General features: G+C 40.8%; 1 protein-coding gene across 8 annotated transcripts in view; it reads right to left on the reverse strand.

Annotated features, from left to right (window-relative positions):
• LRRN1 (leucine rich repeat neuronal 1) overlaps window positions 1-23,602 on the reverse strand; it is a 37,850-nt gene extending 14,248 nt beyond the window's left edge. For 2 of the 8 annotated variants that reach the window (XM_040492120.1, XM_040492119.1), the window contains exon 1: window positions 23,067-23,539. The gene's annotated coding sequence lies outside the window, so the exon portion shown is untranslated. Of the gene's footprint in view, window positions 1-5,117; window positions 5,519-10,295; window positions 10,370-11,051; window positions 11,153-14,379; window positions 15,444-23,066 lie in introns of those variants that run through there. The other 6 variants (XR_005795692.1, XM_040492116.1, XM_040492115.1 and 3 more) reach the window with 6 other exon arrangements.
• Between the last annotated feature and the right edge of the window lie 2,005 nt (window positions 23,603-25,607).

A 25,607-nucleotide genomic window follows, 5' to 3' on the forward strand; every position in this document is an offset into this window, starting at 1 on the left:
AAAGAAAGAAAGAAAGAAAGAAAGAAAGAAAGAAAGAAAGAAAGAAAGAAAGAAAGGAGAAAGAAAGGAGGGAGGGAGGAAGGGAGGGAGGGAGGAAAGGAAATGAAAAGAAAAGAAAGGAAAGGAAGGAAGAGAGGAAGGAAGGAAGGAAGGAAGGAAGGAAGGAAGGAAGGAAGGAAGGGAGGAAGGGAGGGAGGAAGGAAGGAAATTAAAAAGCCAAAAGCCCAGACACAGCCAGCAGGCATGAATCCAAATCCAAGTTGGTGGCTTGGCATGGTAAGGAAAGGTGCTTGTGGAAGAAGCCTTGGGAAGAACATCTACTCCAGATTCTTAATTGGCTTTAACTGATCAAAGGCAAACAAGCTAGCCTCCCTGTGAAATAAGAGAAATACAAGCTGTGAAAGTTAGAAAAGGCCTTAGAGATCACCTAGCACATCTAAAACAACTTCTCATTTTATAGAAGTTACCTCAGAGAGGTGAGGTCACATATTCCGAAGCCAACTTGACTCCATTTCTACTCTCCAAATGCACAATCCTTTACACTACAGAACCCCACACTGCTTCACTTAGTGTAGGGTTAGTTGAAATTTATATTCTTGATCACTTGGGCAGGAACTAAAACTCTTTGAAGGATGTTAGCCTCTATTGCTCCATAATCAATTATCATTTATTAGAAGCATAAGAAAACATCATTCAATTTAGGGAGAGTGAAATAGCTTGTTTAATAACCTCCATCTTGACCTTTGATTAGGTAGATCAGGGATAGCTCAATCAATCATGCTGATGCCTAACTTATTTGAAAAAATTAAGTCAGGTCAGCTTAATCATGTTCATTGATTTTTTTTTTTAAGTTTTTTTTTTTTCAACGTTTTATTTATTTTTGGGACAGAGAGAGACAGAGCATGAACGGGGGAGGGGCAGAGAGAGAGGGAGACACAGAATCAGAAACAGGCTCCAGGCTCTGAGCCATCAGCCCAGAGCCCGACGCGGGGCTCGAACTCACGGACCGCGAGATCGTGACCTGGCTGAAGTCGGACGCTTAACCGACTGCGCCACCCAGGCGCCCCTGATTTTTTTTTTTTAACGTGGCAGTGAATTGATCACAGTTGACCTATTCTACATAAGCATGGCCAAATCACAAGTATAATTTTTAGAATGCATATATTAAGCTTCTCTTAATTTGATAATGGATAATGTTTTGCACACTCTGTAAGGGCATAGAAATTCAAGTGTAGGAAATGTAAAGTGTATTTGAACAATTAGTAGGAATTGGAAATGGGCATTCAAGATAGAAGAGGCCTCATGAGTATAAATGTAGCTGACTTTAGTAACAGACTTACTTAATGAAAGATTTACTATGTATTAATAGCTATAGTGAGTGACTGTATGTGTATGGTGTAAAGTGTATCATCCCTGCTTTTCACTTTGTTCCAAGATCTTGAATAAGATAGCAAGTCAAGGACATAGGGCTCATGCCCTAAAGCTATCTAGCTCAGAACCCCTATCTGATTGTCAGGTAGTTTGAGAAGCAATATGGTAGAGAGACTGAAGTAATGAACCAAGAGTTAGGGGGTCCTCATTTCCCACCAACTCAGATCATGCTGTCTATCTTCCCTACCTGTAAGTGTTGAGGTTGGGCTAAATCTAGATGATGTCTTAGGGCTTCTCCAGCTCCAGGGTTTTAGGCATTTGATGATTCTTTTCTGCGTTTCTACTTTTAAAGGCGCCCATGTAGGCAGCACTCCTTATGGTTGAGAGCAAGACACTTGATCATGGCTTAAAAAAAAAATTCTATGTTTAGTATTTTTTTTTTTTTTAAGAAAAGTTATGGTCTCAAGAGGCAGACAGAGCTAAGTCCATATCCTGGTACTACCTATGGTGCCTTGGATAAACTGTCCACCCCTCGGAGTCTTGGTTTCCTCATCTGTTAGAAGGACAAGGTTATTATATACCTGCCTAATGTGGGTGCTGTGCAGATTAGATGAGAGTACAAGTCTTGAGCTGCAGCTGATACATAGTAGAATCTCAACAATCATAAATTTCCTTTGGAGTTCTCAACTTAGAAAACTAGAGTCATGTGCTAAAAATGTAAGTTAATGTTTGCTCTTCCAACAAAGAAATTAATGGTTTTCTTGAGAACTATCTGGAACAGATTTCCTTACCTCCCTCCCTCCCTTCCATCATACTTTCTTTCCTTCCTCCCTTCCATTCTTTCTCTTTTTACCCCCAACCTTTCCTTCTCTTTCCTTCCTTCTTTCCTCCCTTTCTCTCTCTCACTCCATTTGCCCCTCCCTTCCTCCCTTCCTCCCTTCCTTCCTTCCTTCCGTCCTTCCTTCTTTCTTTCCAAACCCAACCCTCAGTTGGTGCTTTCCTCATAACATCCCTGAGAGGTAAGCTGTTTGTCCCTTCCACACGGAGGAAACCATGCATTGAAATAGTAACTTGCCCAAGACATATAGCTAGACAGTGATGGAACAGGACTCAGAGACAGCCTGGCTTTAAAGCCTGAGCCCTAAACACTATCTCCCACATGTTACCCAGGCTCCCAAAGAACCCCCAGTTTTGAATCGATAAATGGGACTGTCAATGAAGTATCAGAAGTATAGTATAGACTGTGTGGCTGGGAGCATTTATAGCTCTTGAAAGCAATGCAGAGTCTTCCCGAATGATTGGAGTTTAACAAATCATAGTGAACGTTTAGGGATGGTTCCTCTCTGTCAAATAGCTTGGTTACCACTGAGACATCCTCTATCCTTCAGCTAATAATAGAATAGATTTCTATAATATGAGAAATGAGAAAGCAAAAGCACAAGAAGATTTCTGCAGTTTGGTCTACATTGAATTTTATGGGAGAATCTGGTAGGTCCAAGATTTTTATTTTATTTTGTTTGAATATGATATTCAGGTACATAAGCAGGTGTCCTCCAGCAACAATGGGTAGGGCTCAGAAAGACCTGTAACTACAAACTCCCCAAGAATCACATGACTGCCTTCAAACTTTAATCCCCCCTTTTCCTAACTCATTTCCAGGAAGTATTTTCAAAGGCAATGTCATTTTTGGAAGAGAAAAGTCACACATTTATTTTAATGAGACCATGCTAATTAAATCTTTGCATGCTAGTTACTTAGGATTTCAATTTTGCAGTTTAATGGTAAGCCTCTTTAAAGGATTCTCCTTTGCAACTATGTTAAAAAGTGCATACCTCTCTCACTAAGAGGTTGAATGACCCCCAAAGCATTTCTGTTCCTGATTGTCTTGGAAAGAAGTGTCCCAAATGAATAAGATCTTTCACCAAGAAACAATGGGCATTTAGCAACACATTTCAATCTTAGTTACTCTGGGTACAAAATATAAATAGTAAGCAAAGGGAATTATATTGTTAGGCCAAGAAAGACAGGAAACATCCTTTGCAAATAATGAAGTATTTTCTAGCCATATAAACACTTCTCTCTCTCTCTCTGTCTCTCTCTCTCTCTCTTTTACATTTAATGTTCGCTGCGGGGTCATTCTGGCTGGGTAGTAGTCATGAGAATAATAGCAGTTAGTACTTACTAACAGCACTTAGCTCTTACTATGCAACGTGCACTGCATGGAGCACTTCACATAAATTACTTAATGCTCACAACCCCACGAGGTGGGAACCATTTCCTCCCTATTTTCCCCAATGATGAGATGGAGACGTAGGAATAATGAATAATGAAGGTCTTTGAGCCAGGAGAGTGGTGGAGGTTCTATGTGATGGCAGGGATCTGAGGCCAGAGCCTAGATCATACTCCTCCCATCCCAGCCTGTCTGGGCAGGGGGAGTCCTTGCCAAAATGTTAATCTGCTAGAACTAGAATAAGTATCACAGGGCAGGCCCTGTTTCTGTTTTGTTCACAATGAGTCATCCAGGGCCAGGCACTGGCTTGGCATCTACCTCGCAGGCACTCAATAAATAAATAAATTAAATAACTGAATCAGTGAAAATGTGCTTTCCAGGTACCTAAACATAACAGTAATTTTAAGCTTGCAAATAAAGTCCTACTGGGTCTCTTCTGTATCCGGGGTGATGCAAAACAAAACAAGACAAAAATAAAACAAAACCAAAACCCTTACCATTTAGAACATATCTGCTCCCCATACATCCTAATCCTTGTGACTTGGGAAAAACCTGCTCTCTCATTCATTCTTTTCTCTACACTCTGATGAAATCTAGATTCAGACTAAATGCAAAATAGATCCCATAAACTAGTGCCTAATTTAATTAGAGTAATTAAATACTGATTGCGTGTTTACAGTGTCACAGGGCCAGAAAGACCAGACCCTGTCACTGAAGAGTTTATAATCCTGTAGGGAGACAAGAAGACAACTACCCAAGCAACTCCATAAAGGAAGGTACATGTCAAAAGGGAGGGGTGAGTGAGCAGATGTGTGGATCCTTGGGAAGGAGAGCAGAGAATTGCCAACCTGAGCTGGCTCCATCAGCATTTGCCACTACAACACTACCAAGACAGAAATGTTCTGTGTTGACATCGCCCTACAGGGTAGTTACTGAAGCAACTGAGTACTTGAAATGTGGCTGGTGTGAATCAGAAATGGAATTTAAAACTTTTGGGCCGTGAAACAATATATTTCTGTTGTTGTTTAAGCCAACCAATTTTTGGTACTTTGTTGCAGTACTTCTAGGAAAGCAATACAGTGCTCTGTGTGTATCAACTACTGCAATTATTTTTTATTTGAATGCTTATTGTATTAAATACTTAAGGTGCTGACTCTCCTCATCCTGTTTCTCCCTACTGCATACCTACTACACGTAAGAATTGATTATGAAAGGAGATGTTTTCTACCATTGCCTGTAATCTTACGGATAGTAACATACGCTTTTCTTAATTTTAAAAGCAGTTAATGATCTTTGCAGCTTCTTCTTTTAGGACTTAGCAAGCAAGACTAATACTTTTTATGAACTGTCTCAGCTCTTTGCCAAAATAATTTTTCCTTCAATATTTTAAAAGGCATACACACCTGGAGTGCCTCGGTGGCTCAGTCAGTTAAGCGACCAACTTTGGCTCAAGTCATGATCTTGCGGTTCATAGTGTGAGTCCCTCATTGGGCTCTCTACTGTCAAAGATCCTCTTTCTCCCTCTCTCTCTGCCCCTCCCCACTCATGTTTTCTTTCTCTCTCTCTCTGTCTCTCCCTCTCTCTCAAAAAATAAATAAACATTAAAAAAGTCATGCACCAGATACAGTTTAAAAGATTCTTGAACCTATGGTCTTTCAAATCCCTTTTAAAAACCCCAAGATTCAAAAAATAAATGAAATGAAATGAGATGAAATGAAATAAATGAAATAAAATAAAATAAAATAAAATAAAATAAAATAAAATAAAATAAAATAAAATAAAACAAAACATACCTGAGATTCTATGACAGGCAAAGTAGGACCGGGAGAAAAATTTTGTTTTGTGTTCAAATCACTTGTAGGATCAAGAAAGTTTGAATCGTTTTCTTTCTTTGTAAGAAATTAGCTATTTGCATAGCTGGAATCATAAAGTAGCAATTTAACATTATTGAACTGAGAAAGTGACAGAAGGCTAAACAGAACAAAACATGAACGAACAACTGGGCTATTTTTATTGCTCCTTTTTAGTACCAGCAAGTGTAGTGATATAAAAACTACCATGAAATCAATTACTTTTATTCTTTTTACAAATTATTTTAATTCTCCTCCCATAATAGGTCTATATGAAATAATTGCTTTGTAATTACCGACATGATTAAATGTTAAATAAATGTAAAATCTTCAGTTTGGCAGCCTTAATATGCCTAGAAGGCTCAGTTTCATTACTTCTTTTTAACTACTTGACAGTATATTGCTTAGTATTTTCACTGCAGACATAGATTTCACCATGCCACGTTAATAAACGTGCCATAAGGAGCCAGTTGCTACAATGGTTCTTGATTATACATTCAGAACTACAGATAGACCCGTGAAAAACCAGACTTGTCCTAGTTGGTACTCAAAGTGCCAATCTGTAGCCTGCTAATACCAATACCAAAGAGTTTTGGATGCTAACCCAGCAAAGCAGTTCCATTAAATTATACTAGATTTGCTTTTGCTTCCAGACCAAATTAAAGTTTAGTTCATAATACTGAAAATAGCTTCTCATCAAGAAAATAGCAAACATGTTCACATCATTTTCAGAATATTTATGGTTTTTCTTTGCTCAGAAAGAGTTCTATACCATCTTTTGTTATATTTTTTAATCCACTAATAATCTTTATTAACTATCTGATATTTTAATGAAATTTTTACTTAAAAAAATAAAATATCCAGTGTCCTTAAGATGGGAGGCTATACTTTTAGCTCTGATCTATTGGTATTTCTCTGAAGAGTCTGACTGCTTAGTATTTGCCAATTAGGAGACTAAGCGCTCTTCAAGCGTTAGACTAAGAAAATGTCAAAAACATATTCCTTCCACATTAAAATGTTCTTTTAAAATGTGGAGACTGATACATGGAAATGTACATATATTTAGCTTTAAAGTTCTTGCTACTCAAGGTTAAAGACAGCCCTGTTCGGGTAAATGACAGTATTTGCCCTTAGACTTGATGGACCTCAAGTATGTTGTATCTCTACTGAATGTCATCTCTTTTAAAGAAGGAAAATAAAGCCATCTGTCCCTGAACTCTGAAAATAAACTTGATGTCAAGTTGCTTCTCTCAATTCTTTTTATATGACTGTTCTAATAAAGGAGTTAAAGAACTTGATTTTTTTTCATCATCGGGAGAGAATGAATATAGTGAAAAGTGTGCCTGCCTATTTAAACCTTCTCTCTGAAAGCTTGGGGCTGCAGTCGTTCTCTGAGAGAGTGTCACAATTGCCAAAAGACAGTGATAGAGAGAGGATACTAACAAAAGGGGCAGTGCCAGACAAAGTGCTTTATGTCCTCACAGCACCCAATGTAGATGTGAATATTCTGATATTACACATGACTTCAGGGCTCAGAGATTAAGTGACCTATCAAAATTCCCACAGCTAATTGGTCAAAGAGCAGAGATTAAATGCCAGTTTGTCGTGTGCTGAAGTCAGAGCCTTTTCTGTGATACTACCTGCTTCAATTGTTTTATTGGATCTCCAGAAAGATTGTGAGTGCATACAGCATTCTCTTAAGTACACACAAGAAAACTAACCTGAAGAGTAAAACCTGGGTTAGCTGGAAGATTAAGGTCAGGGAATTTGCACATTTAATTTTCTGGGTAGCTGAAGGTTTCCTAGAAATCTTTTAGTTTCAATCTTTAGTATCCATTTTCTTGTCTTTGATAAAGGTAGTTGTGCTTTAGGTTTCTTTAAGGCATTTTCCTTTAAACCCTGATAATGAACTCCTATTGGAAATCCTTTTTTTTCCCCCCAAGTGTAAAGTCTTGATTATTAACTTATTTTCTTACAATTTTCCCTTTTCTCCTAGAAGTGCACTCCAGAGGAAAAAATTCCAGTTAATTAGAATTTCTGGTAATCAAGGTTTTTCAATTGTTTTGGTAAATGAAAATCAGGTGAAAGCTACCTCCCTGAATTTGAAATTGCTTCTTATTATAGGTTCTTCTTGATGCCAGCATGTTCCCCTATGTTAGTATGCATTTGAAACTAATGGTCCAATATTCAAAGTGCTCAGATCGTTCATGACCTGGACGCCATAAATCCACCAGAGCACATTAGTGGGATGGTCCTTAATTACACAGTTTAGGCTTTGTGTAATCAAATGGTGCAAAAGAACAGCTGAGAACATTAAAATGCCAGCAGGCATTATAAATCATAACGCTTTCTATAGTCTTTCTTCAATTCACGTGTTTTGTTAAATTGGAAGTAAAAATAGAATGATTTTTGTTGAATATCCATATTGGCATTTATAACCATTAAAACATAAATGATTAACATAACACATATTAAAAGATCATCTTTATTATTTTACCTCCTAGTTTTCTAATAGAAATTGCAGTTATTTTTTTAAAACTTTAACTACAGGAATCATCTTGTTAATGAAATAAAATTAAAGTTATCTCTTAGAAAGGTAGATTACACAAGAAGCCTATTTCTTAAGAAAATACAATTTCAATAAATTGCAGTGCAATCTTTTCCATCTAGGACTAACATCACCTTAAAAGTTTTCTGTAGAGTTTTAGCTTTAAGAGGACACAATTTAAATTGTGGAATGTTCAAATTGTTATAATAGAAAGGAAATCTATTTAAATGGTGGTTTATTACTTCAAATTATATTTAAATGAGGATAATGAAGACCACATTTGAAAACAAGACCAGCAAATGAGAATCAATTTCTTGGAGCATTAAGCAACTTTAAGTAGTAAGCTTTGGCAACTTGGCATAAAATATACAGCTTATTTTTGCTTCAGGGCTTTTAAGTCTCAAAAATCTAACTAGCACCCATGTCAGCCCTCAAGATTAAGAATTATTACCATCAGCATGGCTCGTGATTCAGTACCATTCCAAATGCCCACAGGAGTGACAGAAATCAACCAGAATGGCTTACTGAGCAGCAATTCTGTGTAAGGCCTGAGGGGTCATGGGGTAGGAAACAGGGCATCCTTGCTGAAGGGGAAGGTGTGTGCAAAGCAGTGGTGTCCTGAGTCAATTGTGAGCATTTCTTTCCAAATCCACGTTCAGAAACATTGTGTTAGTCACTTAAAAACTGGTCCTGGTTGGGTGTATTTACACCACAGGAATTGGTGAACACTACAAATCAGAACTTATCTTTTTGGAAAGCTGGCTGTCAAACTTTTACCAGCACACCCTGGATGTAAAGGCACCAAAGCAGCAGAGCTTGAATAGGTACGTGGAATGGGAACTATTTCATTTTGAATGGGATTTAAGGTCTGCCAAGCTAGGAAAAGAAACCAAAATAGAAAGGTTGGATGGTACCTAGATATGGAGGGCCTTTCATGCTTCACTAAGGAGTTTTCTTTCATTTATTATCCTTGTCTAAGACCTAGCAGAAAACAGATGGTGCATTCAAAAAGGAGGTTTTGAAAAGGGAGTTTTGAAAAGGGACCATTTACAGGGCATGGATAAGGTTAAGGTACTGACTCACACCCCTCGGCTAGCTGCTGCAAGAAGCAAAAGCCAACAAGAAGCCAGATGGCAAAGGACCCATTGATGCAGTCCATCTGAGTCTGATTCCCAGAGTACAAAGCAAAGTGGAGAAGGGTAGGGTGGATCTGGAAGGGTATAGAAAATATCCAGCACAATCCCACAGCAAGTGGGTACCACTAAATGTCTTGTAATGGGAACTAGGGAATCATGTCTATAATTCAGAAACACTGATCCATCAGCTGTGTGTAAGACAGACTGGGGAGGGTACATAATGGATGTAGGGAAACCCATTAAGAAGCACTTGCATTAAGCTAAAGAAGAGGCAATGGAACTGCGATCATGGTGGTAAGAACAGAGAAGGGCCATGTTTAGGAAACAATAGAGACTGACAAGTGGAGAGGTAACTATTAGATATACAGCTGACTAGATGTAAAAATGGGGGAGGAAGAGTTAAAAATAATATCAAGGCACTGAGCCTGTTTGACTCTGATGCTAGTGATTGCCAAAGTAAGACAGGGGCATGCAAGAGCAAGACCTCACTTTGAAAGTGGGTTGACTTTCTCCATTTATGTGATTGGGTGGGAAGAGAAAGGTGACAGCACTCTCTACCAGTTCTCTCTCTGCTGGGCCAGTTTGTGGAGGCTTTGTTCCTCTGCACAAGGCTATGGGATACTCTTATACAGCCATAGCTCATTCTGTATCCTAAAAACCAGTGCCTCCCTTTGAGCTTTCTGGGATGTGATTTTTAGGGTGAAAATAGCCAGCAGGCATTTGGAGTTTGGGAGTAAAGTTATAACCAGAGAGAAGTTGGATGTTTGTCTCATAAAGTCTAGTATAGAAGACTTAAGATCTCAAGAGGCATAGAGACAAAATGAAATGAAAGGGCTCAGTGGAGCCAGAGATGTACTACCATAAAACACAGTACAAATGGAAGGTTAACTCTGCATCTTACTGAAAAATAAGTGACTATCTCCACTATCATCTCCTTGATAACTACTTGGTGATAGTGTCTGAATTTAGTTATATGTCAATACAAAGATGGAACTAACACAAATTATTATAAGGGCATGCATTAGCAACTCAGTGTTGAAATGATCTCTGCATTATGAACCATAATGATTGAGATGAGGCAGAAAAGTAGATCTCTCCATGGAGGACAAATCAATAACAACTAGGTTTTATGGTCATTATGCACTAATGAAATTACTTACCATCTAAATCTCTTGGAGGATCTTGAACACTCAACATCCGTCACCTCTTTCATGTTAACACCAGCCAGATGTGGCTGTACATAATGGAGATCATGAACAAAAATATTTCATACATGAAGCATTTGCATTCCAAGCAAGAGGGATTTTTAAAGGCATCCCCAAACTAGTATTAAAAAAAAATTCCATCTGTGGGCAACACAGGTGATGTGCTATCAATTAGCTAGTGCCCTAATCAAGAGTTCATCTATAATGAAAGGGGATTGTATTACAAGGCAAAAATAAGCAATAGAAAGCAGAAAATAAAAGAAGGTAAACTAAATTACGAGACATTATGTGCCATTTTCACATACATTATATCTTTAACCAAGAGTTACACAGAAATGAAGTAGAGACTTTCTTCCTGTGTGCCCTTTAGGAGCCCTTTTGGAGGAATGGGCAAATGAAAGTCTGAGATTTATGATCTCCCCCCCTTTTTTTCTTTTCTAAGCCACACTGGTTTTCTCTGTTCTTCAAACCCATCAAGGTCCTTCAAACCTCTGGGCTTTGGCTTCCAAAGCTCTTCCCTTGCACTCCCTGTGCCTCCATAACTTTCACTCACCCTTGAGATTTTGGATGAAATGTCACTTCTTTACGAAGGACTTCTCTTAGAATCCTCCATGTAATATTCGCTTTTGGCCTTGTGCACTTCTCTTTCACTGAACTTAATACAGCCATACTCCCACAGGTGTTTGTGGATTAATGGATTAATGCTGTTACCTCTATCAGATGGCAAGCCCCACCGTGGGAATGGACCACATTTCATCTGTCTTGCTCACAACTGTATCACCAGCTCACAGAAGACCTGCACAGAGGTGGTGCTGTTGATATTTGCCAAATGACTGAAGTGAGTAACCGTCATGTTCTAAGCACTGTAACAAGCTTTCCCACACATTTTTTTTTTTAATTTTTTTTTTCAACGTTTATTTATTTTTGGGACAGAGAGAGACAGAGCATGAACGGGGGAGGGGCAGAGAGAGAGGGAGACACAGAATCGGAAACAGGCTCCAGGCTCTGAGCCATCAGCCCAGAGCCCGACACGGGGCTCGAACTCACGGACCGCGAGATCGTGACCTGGCTGAAGTCGGACACTTACCCGACTGCGCCACCCAGGCGCCCCTCCCACACATTCTTATAGCAACCCTGTGGATTCATATTATTCCTCCATGGTGTAGATGAGAGAGCTTGGGGGTCAAATAAATTTGAGTCCTCTAACCAAGATCACACAGCCAGTATGTGATAGAGTTGAGATTCATACCCGGGACCATCTCATCTAAGCTCTGTTTTCTTGTGGAATTTCCACAGATGATCACTTAATCATTTTCTGTCTTGTTTCTATTCATTCTCTCTCCCCAGTGAGTCTCAAAACTCACTTGGGATGGAAGTTAACACCATGTACATTTTTTTTTTCATCCCCCACATCACCCTTCTAATAGCACTTGATATTCTACATGCATTTAATGAATACTTTTTGATTAATAACACTTCCTTGGCATTAATATCATAAAAGCATCCCCAAATGAGTTCAACTTTCTGTAATAACCTCTCTAAAATAGTAAGGCAGTACATCTCTGATATAATACAGGTTTATAGTCTACTCGTTTCTACCAAACTGCATAGGAAGTAATTTTGTAAAAAATTTTTAGAAAAAGCAGTATGACAAAGTGAAATAGATATATGGAAATCCCTTTCCTCTTTCATTCATGGACTATTTGCTAAGTGCATTTTCCATGTGCCAAGTGCTCTTCTAGGTGCCAGGGATCCAAGTCTAAGTAAGTCAGAGTCTTTTCCCTCAAGGAGCTGCTGTTGATGGTGTTATTAAAGAGTGAAAATAAATAATCCTAAAGTATATACTTGAAGTGAGGACAAGCAAACGTGTGAAAATCAAGGCCAGTGTGATGAACTCAGCCTGGGGGAAAACCAGAGTGAGTACCTGGTCCTATATACTTTCTAGTTTTAAGGTATTGGGTCAATTCCTTGTCTCAGGGGTTTTTTTTGTTTTTCTCTTTTAAAGTGGGGATAATACCTCCCAGAGTTGCTGTGTACTCTTCTAAGCACACTAAAAACATGCTATTTATTGGCGTACAAGGGTTGCTGGAGGTGACTAGTGAGGTGGTGGTTCTAGCTATCCCCCAGAAGTAAGAGTACAGATATCTTCAGTTACCCCTAAATGCAGTCACCTATCAATTGGGAAACTTTGATTAGGAAGGTTAAACAGGACAGTGAACGTGAGGTTCTTTGTTAAAATTATTATTTCCAGCTCCCAAAGCATTCAAAGAATAATGAGGCAGTTAATGCATACTCTCAACTTTGTCCTTCAAGTGCATATGACAATTTGCTAGCTGTAACAGGGTAGAGGCTAAGTCATAGCAACCTGTCCCTGTTGTCAGCCTACCAGGGGTCTCCTTAAGGGTTACCTGATTTGGCTTGCCTGGTGATTTTTTCTTGCTTTGTGACTAACCCAGCAGCCAAGAGGACTCTTGGTTATGCCGCATTGGGTTCTCATCTTGTCCCAAACAGGAGCCTTGCAGTTTGGTCAAGAAGCAAGAAAGTGATGTTATGTAGATGATGATACCAAAAATCAATAATATCAATGGTAGCAGCATGATTTATCGAGCACTTACAAGATGCTAGCCATTGTTTTAAGAGTTTTACGTGCCCCCAACTTTATCATATAACACTGGATCCCTCAGAGTTGAAGCTTATGGGTCTGTTAGTTCTGGCAATGTCTTGAATTCAGTTCCTCTTTGGAGAATGGTAGCTCTGAACTGAATCTGTTCTTTCTGGTTAGAAAATGTGATTATGTGAATTATGACTTTGGGGCATTGTAATATTTTCAGAGTGAGAAAAGAGAGTGGATACAGAACATAATTTGGAAACAAACAAAAAAGGCTCTAATGTATTCATCTGTCTGCCTTTTCTTCTAAAGCACACAAGCTGATATAAGATTTCTTGAATGTCTGGGCAAATATAAATCTCTCTTGGGGTCTACCACAAAGGTAGACTACTTACGAACTACTGACTTTCCAAACATCTGGTCTGAATCTTGTTGTCTCTTAAAGTCCGTTCACTTGCCTCTGAGTAAGGATCCTTGGAATGCCTACACCATTTAGTCAGAAATGTTAGATTTCAATATAATACCACTCCTACCCATTATTACTGTTTATTTACCTTGGGGTCCAGGAACTGTGCAAAAGGCTATATATGCATGATTTCATGGAATAAGTCCAGTGATTCTGTAAGGCAGGGTCTGTTATTATTTCCATTTTATAGATGAAGATACTGAGGTTCACTGAAATGACTCCAGACCACAGAGCTAAGATGCAGTTTTGGAAGTAATTCCTCTCAATTCTAAGTCCTGTCTAGTTATCCACTCTCTTTGCCCTGCTTTGGGCTATACATCCTATAACACTTATGGTAGTGACTCACATTGTTCTGATGTATCACCTGCATGTCAGAAAGATCCCTTAAAGCAAAACACTCTTTAGAAGCAAATCTTAAATAGTTTTCATTATTGCTAGCAGTTTTAAGCTCTTGTAAAAAATCATTCAATACTTTTCATAAGATTCAGCAATCTGCAAATATCCAAGACAGTAACTTTCCTCAAAATTAATCATTTTACTTCTGTCTTTTTTCCGTGTAACAAAAAGATGCTTTTTGGTTTTCAGAAACCCTCTAAATTCAGACACTGATGATATAACAATACGCAGTGTGATGGTAATGGTTAGGAGAATGCAATCTTTAGGTATTTCGGCTCATTAAAATTTTTTTTAACTTAAATATGACTTTAAAATATGCTGTTAATAACACCAATATAATTTTAAAGAATAATTCAGTGATTGGCTAAATAAAAATACCAAAGTTGACTCAAAACTTAAATAATAAAATAGGGGCACCTGGGTGGCTCAGTTGGTTGAGCATCCAACTTCGGCTCAGGTCATGATCTCACGGTTTGTGAGTTCGAGCCCTGCGTTGGGCTCTATGCTGACAGCTCAGAGCCTGGAGCCTGCTTCGGATTCTGTCTCCTTCTCTCTCTGCCCCTCCCCCACTTGTGCTCTGTCTCTGTGTCTCTCAAAAATAAATAAGTGTGAAAAAAATTAAAAACAAACTTAAATAATAAAATACATCATGTTTTATTTTATAGAAACTCTACTTTAATAATGGAATTACAGACTTTTTAGGGCCAAATGGGCTATGAGAGCTAGTCCAATCCAATCCTTTTGTTTTATAGTTGCAAATAAAGATGAAGAAACACAACCCAGTGCTTTAACAGTGCAGGTTCAGAGGCAGACAGGCCCAAGTTCACATTCTTGCTCTGCCACTTACCAGCTCTGAGACTATCTGTCATCCACAGTCACAGAGCCAGTTCTTGAAAGCACCTTGCCTAGGAAGCAGGACTGCTGTAAACTGAGCATTCAAATAAAAGACTTTTACGTCTAAAGCAGATGCTTATTCATTCATTCATTTGACAAATATTTACTGAGTACACACTACCATGACCTTGGGCAAGTTACTTGTTTTGTGCCTTATTCCTGAGCTGTAAAGTGGGTATCCCCGTTATACAGTTTTTGCAAGGATTAAATGAGTTAATGCATAGAAGGTGCACGGGATGTTCCCGGCACAGTGGAAAGGCACACACAGTGTTGGGTATCATTACTTTTCTCCTACTGTTACTACACTCTGTGTTAGGTAATCTAGTGGGGCTCTGGGGATATAATTCAGGAGCCCTATGTAATATTTTCCTCCTAATTACTAAAGCATCTCTTGTGTATGGAGTGAATCTCTCACTCCATTGTCACTCCTGAGGGTGAAGCTGCTTGTAAGCTTATTTACAAGGGTTCTATTTTGACAGTGCTATCCTTCATGCATGAAGGGAAAAATATCTCACCTGCATTTGCTCATGTACTTTGTGTGTTTTCCTTCAGATGGCTTTGAAGACACTCAAGTTTTTCACCTGGTTTCCCAGGTGAGAAATGATGAGTTTGTGAGTATGTGAGGAGGTTGGCTGGGATTCCAGAGAAAGGTTGTCCCCACAGGACATAGCAGAACTAACTAGTCCTTTGGGAGTGTTAAACTTTACATGCAGTCCTTACTGCACAGAACCATAATGAGCTGGAAGAACAAGCAGAGAAATCCAGTTAATTGCCACTCCAATGTCTTCAATGGTTCTATCATGGTTGGATGAGTTACTATAGATTCCATCAGTGTTCTGGACATGAGCTGAAGTCCTATATAACTATAGCACTCATGGAAATCACAGAATTATGAAGGTGAAAAGGACCTTAAATGGTCATGTAGCTTCTCACAAGAGAACGTTACACTATCCTAGAGAAGTGAGAAGTTACATCTTTAAGAACTTGAGAGAAGGCTCTTTACAAAGCTCATTTTGATGAACAAGTCTTATTATTGAAACAAAAACATACGCTTCTCAGTATGAAATCAAGTATGTCTCCTCTGTTTGTGTGTATGTGTGTGCACATGTGTGTATGTATATACAAAGTTAAAATACCCCTGCCAAACAAAACCAGAAAACCATGCCACTATCACTTTTCTTTTGTAGGCAGAACACCCTCAGTTCTCTTTCATCTTCTGGGCTATCTCATTTTCTTATCCTAGCCATCTTAAGCCTATGAACCTTTCTTCCCAGCTTGTCACAAGTTATTTTTTTTAAGCCTCTAAGGTCAGTTTAAGGTAAGACATTAGAGAGAAAGTCTGATTAGTTCTTAGGTGTCTGGGAAACCCAGCTTAAATTTCCCTGCATGATACATTTTAACTGATACATCCCAGGTCCTTGCTCTCCTTGGTAACCCAAGAGCTAAAGTGCTGAGTCACTGTCATATTACCTGTTCTGTCACCACAGTTCAGGAAACAGGCTTGGTACAAGCAAGGAGCCTCAGGTCTTATCCCAGATCCAGTCTTACCCTAGATGTATGATCTTACACAAGTTCAACTTAAGCTAGGAAAAAGAAAATTGCAACCCTTTTTCTTTTACAACTTAGAAATGTATTAAGTGACTTGTCCAAGGTCACACTAAACTGCTCCATGGTTCTGGTCCCTTAGTTATTGAAAAAAGAGAGAAAGAATGATATTTGGTGTCTCAGAATAGTAGAGGTCAAATGAGATACATATTTAAGGACTCTGCAAAATGTGAAGTTGTAAAACATGAGGCACTATTCATTTTGTCAGTGCAGCCCATCTTCTTTTTATGCAGCATGTGCTGTTGTGTTTCTTGCAACTGACTTTGATTCTGTTTCTAGCCTCCTCTTCTGCTTGCTCAAGACACTCTGAATTCTAACCAATTCAGAGGCGTCTACCCTCTCTAAAGCAACCATCCCACTCACTGGTGTTCAGTGAGACTAGATTTAAAATGGTCTGCTGCCAAATACTTGTGTTGCAGGTGATAGCCTGTTCTGTAAATTAACCAGGTTTCTTAAAGCCTTTGCCAATGGCCAAAATCTGAATTAACGCTCCTGCTTCTGTACTTTTGTAGCTCACACTTTTGCCATCACAGCACACTTTATTGTACCTGTCACTCTCCTTTCTATAACACCAAATAGACATTAACTCAGGGGCAGAGTCAATGTCTGTTAGAACAGGGTTTGTCAAAACTTTGGTACTATTGACACTGGACCAAATAATTCTTTGTCGTGGGGCGACCATCCTATACATTTTAGGATGTTTACTGGCATCCCTGGCTTCTACACATTAGATGCCAATAGCATCCCCCACCTTTAGTTGTGACAACTGCCAAAGATGTCTCCAAATATTGCCAAGTTCCTCCTGGAGGTAGGGATGGGTGGGGTGGGGAGGTCAAATCACCCCCAGTTAAAAACCCCTGTGCTAGATCTAGCAAAGTGCCTTCTTCACTCTATAACTATTTGTAGAAGAATATGTGACTGATGGAAACAAACTGCTTCTGATGGATTTAATGTACAAGCTGCAGAAAAATCAAGCTAATTTCTTTTGGTTTTAGTACCTCCTATAATGCCTGGCACACAGCTGGGGCTCAGGATATATTCACTGAGTGAACGAGTGTTCCAAGAACATAAACAGCTTCCTGTATCCCAGGTAAAATTATTTCCCTCAAGAAGACCCAGGTGAGGTGATAGGGAATTATCACATTAGGAGGAGAAAATTTTTAAAAGAACAACAAAAAAATCTCTTAGCTGTGAGATTAGAAGCCAGAAAAAATACCTTGCAGAAAAGAGCATCATGGCTATGTTCCCCACACCTTTAGCTCTCCGTCCAATCGTGGCATTTAGGGCAGAAATAAAATTCTTTGCAGTGCTAATACTAGACACTTCTAGCATTTCTGCATCCTTTGAAACAACTCAGTTAGGGACATGAAGTACCAGGCGGGTTGCAGGACATCTAGAAGGTCACACATTCAGGCATTAGTGTCAGAGCTGGGAAATGAGCCTGCGCCTTCCTGACTCCCTGGACAGTACTTGATTACAGTGATTATTATGGATGCAAATTAAGACTTATTACTATTGTGAAATAACAATGCAGGTTAATGATATTCTTTATTGCCACACTAACATTTTTTTCTAGAGGGGAAAATTATAGGCATGAAACCAATTAAGCAACCTTTCTTTCTTTGTAAAGCTTTTTAGTGTTCCTAAATGAAGATTCTCTCTTTGTGCTTACTGCTTAATAGTGCAAACTGATTTTTTGTCTCTTAGGTCTTACTGAGATGGATGCTAATACTGGTGCTGTCTTTTTTTCCTGTATGAATTGAAAATGACTACACTAATACATTATCTCACAAAGGGCAGTCATAAATAGGACGAGCAAATATTTTGAAATGAATATTTAATGGACATTCTCCTATAGAGGTTAGGCATTGTTGGAAATGCCTCCCTTGGAAATCTTTGTTAGCCGAAGTCTCGCAATTGCCCTTTTCTGGACACCACTGAGGGACAGCTCTCCTCCTGTGATTGAAACAAGTGGCTCCAGAAAACAATGGCAGATTAATTTATGTATCCCCCAAACTTTACTTCATTGTCCTTTACTCCCAGTTCTACAAAACACAAAAACCTTTCCCGTAGAAGGGCGTCATGTCACATGTATATTGTTACTGTAACTATGGGAACCAAAAAATGCCACCAGTGTGTCTGTTTCATACACAAATGAGGGGACAGCTGTGGAGTCCACATGTCTGCCAGTGGTATAATAGATGAGAGGCAGGATGGCCTGGGTCGGAAAATTACTACTCATTTATATTAATCGAAGCTTTCAAATAACATTCCAAACCCTTTGCTATAAAGAGTGTAAATGGAAGGCAATAAGCCACATAAAAGCAGTTTCATCCCATAGCTTTCAAAACTAAGTGTTGTAAGTAGATGCACCAGCATCCTAAGTGCAAAATGATGGAACTTCAGTGTGTATCACTGAAAGTTTAAGCTGAGTTTCTCTGCTTGTCAAGGATGACGGTCAGTCTGGTAAGTACAGTGGTTCGATCCAAGTTCAATGTTTGTTAGTTATGGCATTTGAAGCACAGCTTCCTCAAACCCTTTAGCAGTTTCACTGAAAGTTAGTCCTTCCAGAGCTATTCACTCAACATTATCACGTTACAGGATTGGCAGGGTTAAGAAACAGCTAAGATAACCTAGCTGTGACTAGACAGTAGCTTGTTTCCCAGCTAAATAACTAATAAAATTGCCGATAACATTCTACCTTTGCTAGACCTTTGGAGAATATTCAAAAAGTAAAAAAGATGTAAGCCTACGTGTTTCTTTTTCAAAAAGCAGTGTAACACAAAATAGTATAGACTTTCATTATTGAATAATATGGGTACCAGTTCTGTAGGTGCCATGGCTCTGGAAACATATACTATAATATTTTATCACGTGTCGTAAATGCAATGTCAATGAACTATTTATTACATGTCTGTCTATGGTTTAACACTTGGAGGCCACAGTCTGTAACAGATCTATAAAATAGGTGAACAGTAATATCCTAAAAGAAAAAATTAAAAAAACAAATTTCATTTGAGAAGACTTGTAGAGCAAAGGGTTCCCTTGGACAGTAACTATTGAATTTTACTTATAGGGTTTAACTTTTGTCTCTATCCTATATTTTAAGCCAAAAACAAGAGAGAATACGGGTCTTCCTGACTTCATCTATATAATTATATTTTCACCCTGAATAAAATATTAATCAAAGCTATATTCATGAGTCAAAGAAACTTCCATTGTTCCCAGAAACCAAAATATGATTCTAAAATGGAATTTGCTTTATCTCCAGATTGGCTTAACCCCAAGTAGATATTCAGGATAATAATTTTGAAAAATTAAATATAATAGTTAAGCAACCTTACATTAGTGCTCAAGTGAATCATTCAAAGAACTATTATTTTGTAGCCTAAAATAAATTTTAAGAAAGCATTATGAAAGTCTAGCAAAAAATGACATGCAGATCCTATAACTTACCATATTTTATTTATGATATATGATTATTTATGGTGGCATAAAAAGCCCACCATTCTGTTTATTTATAGTCATACCCAACTGGCTTAGAAAGTAGCACTATAACTCTGCGGAGGCAGATTTTCTTTAGTACCTACCAGTTTGTTGCCATGAGTGTCACTGCTTTAGGATATGTGGTAATTGCTCTAGCAATTCAGGTCAAGAAGCTAGCCTTAGCAGGCCCCAACCAGAGAGAGATCAATGGGTGAGTTTTTTCTTGCTGTTTTTGAATTCCAGACACTATCCAGAGCTCCGTGTGTTATTGTTCAGCGGCAGAGTCTGCAGTTAGATCTGGTCTAAGATTTTATTTAGCACAGTGATTTTTTTTACAATAATAAGTACTTTATTACTTTTATTTGCCAAGGACTATGCTCTAATCTTCCCTTTCATTAGACTGGCAAAGATATCACATAGGCAGGATAATAACCAAAGAGAATTTCTTACAAATGTGAGGCTGTGGTCAGTTTAAAGTTACCAGGTTTGTTTCAAAAATACCTAGATAATTTACAGTAAAATAGTTTACAGCCTAATTTAGAAAAGTCAACTGTATTTTATAGTTAACTCTCAAGTCCATAATGAAGACCGAATCTCAGGCTTAAGTCACATATGTGTGTATTCTAATGATTTGTTACTTTCTGACTTCTTGATAGCATTAAGACATAAAATGAAATCTTGGCTTTAACATTTTCTTACTTAAATTTGACTCAATTCAGTTTTCCCCTCCTGGGAAAAAAACTGCCTTATGTGTAAAAGTCACTGAACCAGCAAAAATAACTTAAAGGAAACATGTAAAATAGCAGACTAACATCTGTTGTGCACCCCTCCCCCACAAACACTGAGCCCTGAAAACAATGTTGTCTTGGGGTGGGGGGTGGATTTTAATGTCCCTTTCAGTGAATATACAGAATACTGGGCAAGCACTGTTTAGTGAATAGGTTCTTTTTTCTCTTCAACAATGTTTCAGACTGACAAAAGAAGAGGCCAAGGAGGCTGGCTTGTCAGTAGGTATAATCCCAGGGCTCACGTGCAGCTCACACCGCTGGCCTTTTGTTCAGTAGTCGCACTACTCTAGGAGGTGAGCAAGCAGTGGTCTATTAGCTAATGTTAAACAAGGCAGAGATTCCCCTAGTTTGGACTGCCTTCCACTCATGGTTTTGTCCTGTGGCCCAAAAACCCATCAGGTGACTAGGAACATGCCGGTTTCATCACCTTCACTTCTACAAGTTTGATGCCTTAAGAACTAGAATAATTTTGCTTGAACAGTGAACATTCTAGTGAATGTCAATTACAACTGTCTCTTCCTAATTGTTTTAGCTCTGAGGATGGAGAGCAAATGTGAGCCGGAGATAAAATGACTAAAAGGAAAAGAAAAGAAACTCTAAAAGTTGAAAGGGCAGTTCAGTAACCACCTCGAACCGCCAGAAGTGGATTAAAGTTACAGCCTACTTCATATAAATATTTTCCTCACTATCCAACTCAGAACATGCAGCTTCAATGTTCCACAAAAATACACAGCCAGGTAAAGAGCAAGAAGTACTTTGAGCTTTCAACACAATAGCACTCAGAGAATTTGGCTCTTGAAGGTGTCAGCAAGATATGGAATTCCTAAACAGAAAAACTCACACTGCGCCTTTATTCCATTTTCTTAAGGTCTATTGTTAACTAAAGACTCCTTGTCTTTTCAAATTCCTTCATGTGAATGGATGAGGCCAGACATCTGCCAGGATTCGCTCACATTTGCATGCAAATCAGAGACTTCGGGACACACATGGCCAAGAAGCCAACAACACCACTTTTACTCTAGATTTATACTGATCAAAGTGCCTTCCTGAACTTTCAACATCTCTAGTTCTCGCTCTTAAAAATGAAGTAATAAGCATATTTGAGTAATGTTATTTAGACTATCGTGCCAAAGCACACTGCCAAACAAAACAACACACCGTCTTTCAGAAAATCCTACAAGCAATAGCCCAAATCAGCAATACCTGTTCCCGCATTGAATCTAGCCTTTCTTTTACTATGTAGGTCTGGAAATGAAAATGCTAATGGTGACGTGAGATTTAGGGAAGGATCCATTTTCTCGGACTCTTGGCTTTTGCCTGTGTAGTTCAAATGCCTCAAAACTATTCACACCCTGGCCATTCATGCATTTATTCTTTCATTCCCAGGCACTGTATTTGGCCATCGGGATACAGCGGTGAACGTAGCAGGTAAGATCCCCCTCACTCAGAACAGGTACCAACTCTGAGTTTCTCACTCCGCATATCTACCTCGACCCCTTCGAAAGGGTCCCGGGACGGGTTTTCCACCAGTCCTGGGCGCGTGGCGCCGTTCCCGCGGTTGGATCTTTCTTCACCACCCCAGCCTGCCAGGCAGGGACTCCCACCGCGGGAGGCGGTCGCAGCAGGTCCCTTGGAAACGCCGAGTGGGGGGCTGCCCACACCCCTCTCCACGCAGCACAGAGGATACTCGCTGGCAAACTTTCCTTGCTCTGACCCCGGCCGAGAGGGAACCCAGCACCTATTTGGTTCCTGGAACGGACCGAGGTTCCCTGACATTTTAGCATCCCTGACAAGCCTCCTGAGGCTGCTACCCCTTCTGGACTCAAAATATGTAGGGTAAGGTCTTTCCCCCAATTATACTGCCCGACAAATGGGTAGGTCCTTCCGAATGCTCGGGCTTCATTACACTTCAGTGCTTTGTGAATTGTGTCCCTTGCCCCTTTCTTTAACAACAAGGCCACCACCAAGACATGCTTCCTCTTAGCTCTTCCCACTACCTGCCACCTTCCTTCCCATCTCTTCCTTTCTCTTTCCAACTCCCCAGACCCCCTTTACGCGCTCTTCTCCGGCCCCAGCTGTCTTACCCGTTCACATCCCAGCAGTCCTCCTTCCTGTGGATCGCCGGGCGACACCCTCCCCCGCGCTGGCCCCTGAAATTCAGCGGGCTCGCCTCCTGTCACTGCCTTTTGCCCATTTCTGCCTCGCCTTCATTCCAAACTATTACTCTCCCCCATCCCTGTGGGGTATTTTGGGGAGGGGGGCTGGTGGGAAGATGCGAAAAGGGTTACTAGATTGCCATTTCCCCGACTTGGTCATTTTCTCCAGCTCCATGAGCCGCGCCCCCTGATCCCCCGTAGGCCCGCGATCTTATCCCGCAGGTCCCCATACCCTGTGGGGCCCGCCACGCCGCCAAGTTTGCCTCGACTTCCCCTTTGCAGCCGCCCAAACCTTCCGCCACCGCCCGGCTAGGCGAGCGCACTTACCCCGAGGCCCGGCTGGCGGGGTTGTGGGGTGCGCACGGACCCGCCGCGGCAGCAGGAGGAGGAGGAGGACTGCCGGCTGAGCGGCGCCTCCCTCCCAACCCGCAGCGCGTACTGGCTCCTTGGGGGGCTCCCAGCAGAGCACCAAGACAGGAGGCGAGGCAACGACACAAGCAACAGCTGCTGCGCGGGCCTGGGCTCAATCCGACTCTCGGGGGTCGGGGCAGAAGCAGGCAGGATTGGGAAGGAGGGCAGGAGAAGTGGGGTGCAGAGGGCGAGGCAGAGAGAGGCCAGGTCCCGAAGAAGGTGCCCGGGGCAACTAGGGATGCCACCGCGCGGATGCAGCCGCCTGGGCTAACGCCACCAGCCCCTCTCCCCACGCGGAGGGCGCTGCAGGCGCGGGCGCACGGGCCTCGCCTAGCTCTCCGGCTCGCTGCCGGCGCCCTCGGTGCGCCCCGCTTTGTGCTCCCCGCAGCCGGCGTGCACCTGGTGTAAGCAAAAGCGGTCAGCTGATGGGCTGCACGCCTATTGGCTGCTCCGCGGTCTCCTCCCCTCCCGCCCGACCCCCTTCCTAGCCTCCCCCTCCTGGCCTCCAGCCTCCGGCTCAGCCCCTTGCTGGGGCACCATCTGTAGCCCGCCCAACAAAGGCGCAGCGCCACCGGTCTCGGGTGGCCCGGCCGCCCTGCGCCGCCGCCGCGGCCGCTGCAGGGAGCAGTGGGCCGCCGCTTTTTGTCTGAGGGACGGCAGGCTGCGGCTGGGTTAGGGAGGCAAAGCATAGTGCCGTTTCTTAGCAAAAGAAATACCAAAAAAAAGAAAAAAAAAAAAAAGCACTTGCTGGGAGACCAGTTAGGTACAATGGGGCCCAATCTCTGCGCAACATAGAACTTGGGCTCAGAGACACAGAAGCAGACAAAATTCAACCCGAGAGAGAGCCAAGTTAAAGTATGAAATCTGACCTTCGTCTTAAAATGCATGGTGATTACTTGGGCTGTGTGTTTGCCTACCTAGGTGGCTGTGCAACTGGCTGGTGCCCTTGTCGCGGGAAGTAGTATTTGCGGACACTTAAATGAATGGTGAAGCCACTTCCGATTTAAGGAGGCTCCAGAAAAAATGATTCTGAAACTTTCTAATTACAGCGTTTTGATTTGTTACGTGTGAAACCGATTGGGAATGCAGTGTATTCGGAGTGGGGGGTGTCTGAGATCAAGAGGTGGAAATGGGTCTTTGGAAACTGCACATGAACCTGAATCTCAACTTCCCGAGTCCGGTTTAGAACCAGGCTCAAGAAAAGCCTTTGGTACTTGTCGCTGAGGAATCTGCTTTAAGCTAGGCAATTATTAACCCCTCATTACTGAACAGCTTTGGGTGCGAATGTGGTAACATTTCCTCATCATGCTCAAGCTTAGAATTTGTGGGGAATTTGGAAGGACACATTATTACAGAATCTATCTTTTGAATTCCGTGAAGACATAGTGTAAATTTAATAATAATCGTATATCTTGGTCTTTATTGCATTTCTTGATGTCTTTCCTAGATGTCTGATAAATACAATGCTCCTATATGTCCATCCCCTTTATGGAGGGGAGGGGAGTTGATGCTGCACCCTGCATTGTGGGGCTTTACAGAGATGTGTCATGGGAGGGGGGCAGTTGAAGCGATTAATGATGATGGGGAATTATTCTTTCTGGGAGGCAGGATGGATAACAGCCTCCAGGTTTGGGAAGAGACTTCATGAGAATGGTATGAAGCCCAGCTAAGAAGAAACCAACTCAGGCATGAGTGTGTGAGGCCAACATTGCTTTAAATCCCAACACTGCAATTTATGAGATGTGTCCCTCTGGGAGCAAGTCACTTTACCTCTCTAAGCCTTAGTTTCCTTGGCTATAAAGTGGGGTTAATAACAGCACCTGTCCCAAAGGGTTGTGCTGATGAGAAAGTGTAAGCACAAAAACTTCTTGGTGCAGTTCTTGGTATATAGTAAGCAGTCAGCAAATGGAAGCAGTAGGCATTATTATCCAGGTAGTGAAGACGAAAGCCAAACATCAGTTCAGACAGATGGGATAATTAATTCACAAAACTGTCACACAGGTGACAGAGTATCTTAAAGGCATTAGCACTTCCAATGAGAGAAACAGACTGTCTCCCAACTCTTCAATTCATTTCTTTTAAAAACAGTATCTTTTATTTAAACGTATTTCACTCTTCTCCAAGGCAAGAGTAAGAATGGAAGCTCTGCCAGTTTCTACTTGACCAGTGCAGTTACTTGGCTCCAGGCAGAAGGAGAATTGTCAGTAGGAAGAAATGGGAAGGGGACTTGGGCAGGAGGACAGGGATTGTTTGGTTTGGTTAAGATTGCTGTGGGACAGAAGAGGACAAATGTAGGCAGAGCTATTACCAAGAAATCTGAAATTTGGTCTAGTGGTTGGAAAATTTAATAAATTGCCTGGATGGCTAACTGGTCCAAATTTTAGAAACTGTCATTTTGTGACTCTTTACCTGTAGGGATGAATGAAGAGGAAGCAGCTACTCAATGGCCCAGGATAA

Source organism: Herpailurus yagouaroundi, unplaced genomic scaffold (genome assembly GCF_014898765.1).
Source record: "Herpailurus yagouaroundi ecotype Mexico unplaced genomic scaffold, PumYag 183, whole genome shotgun sequence".
Classification (NCBI taxonomy): Eukaryota; Metazoa; Chordata; class Mammalia; order Carnivora; family Felidae; genus Herpailurus; species Herpailurus yagouaroundi.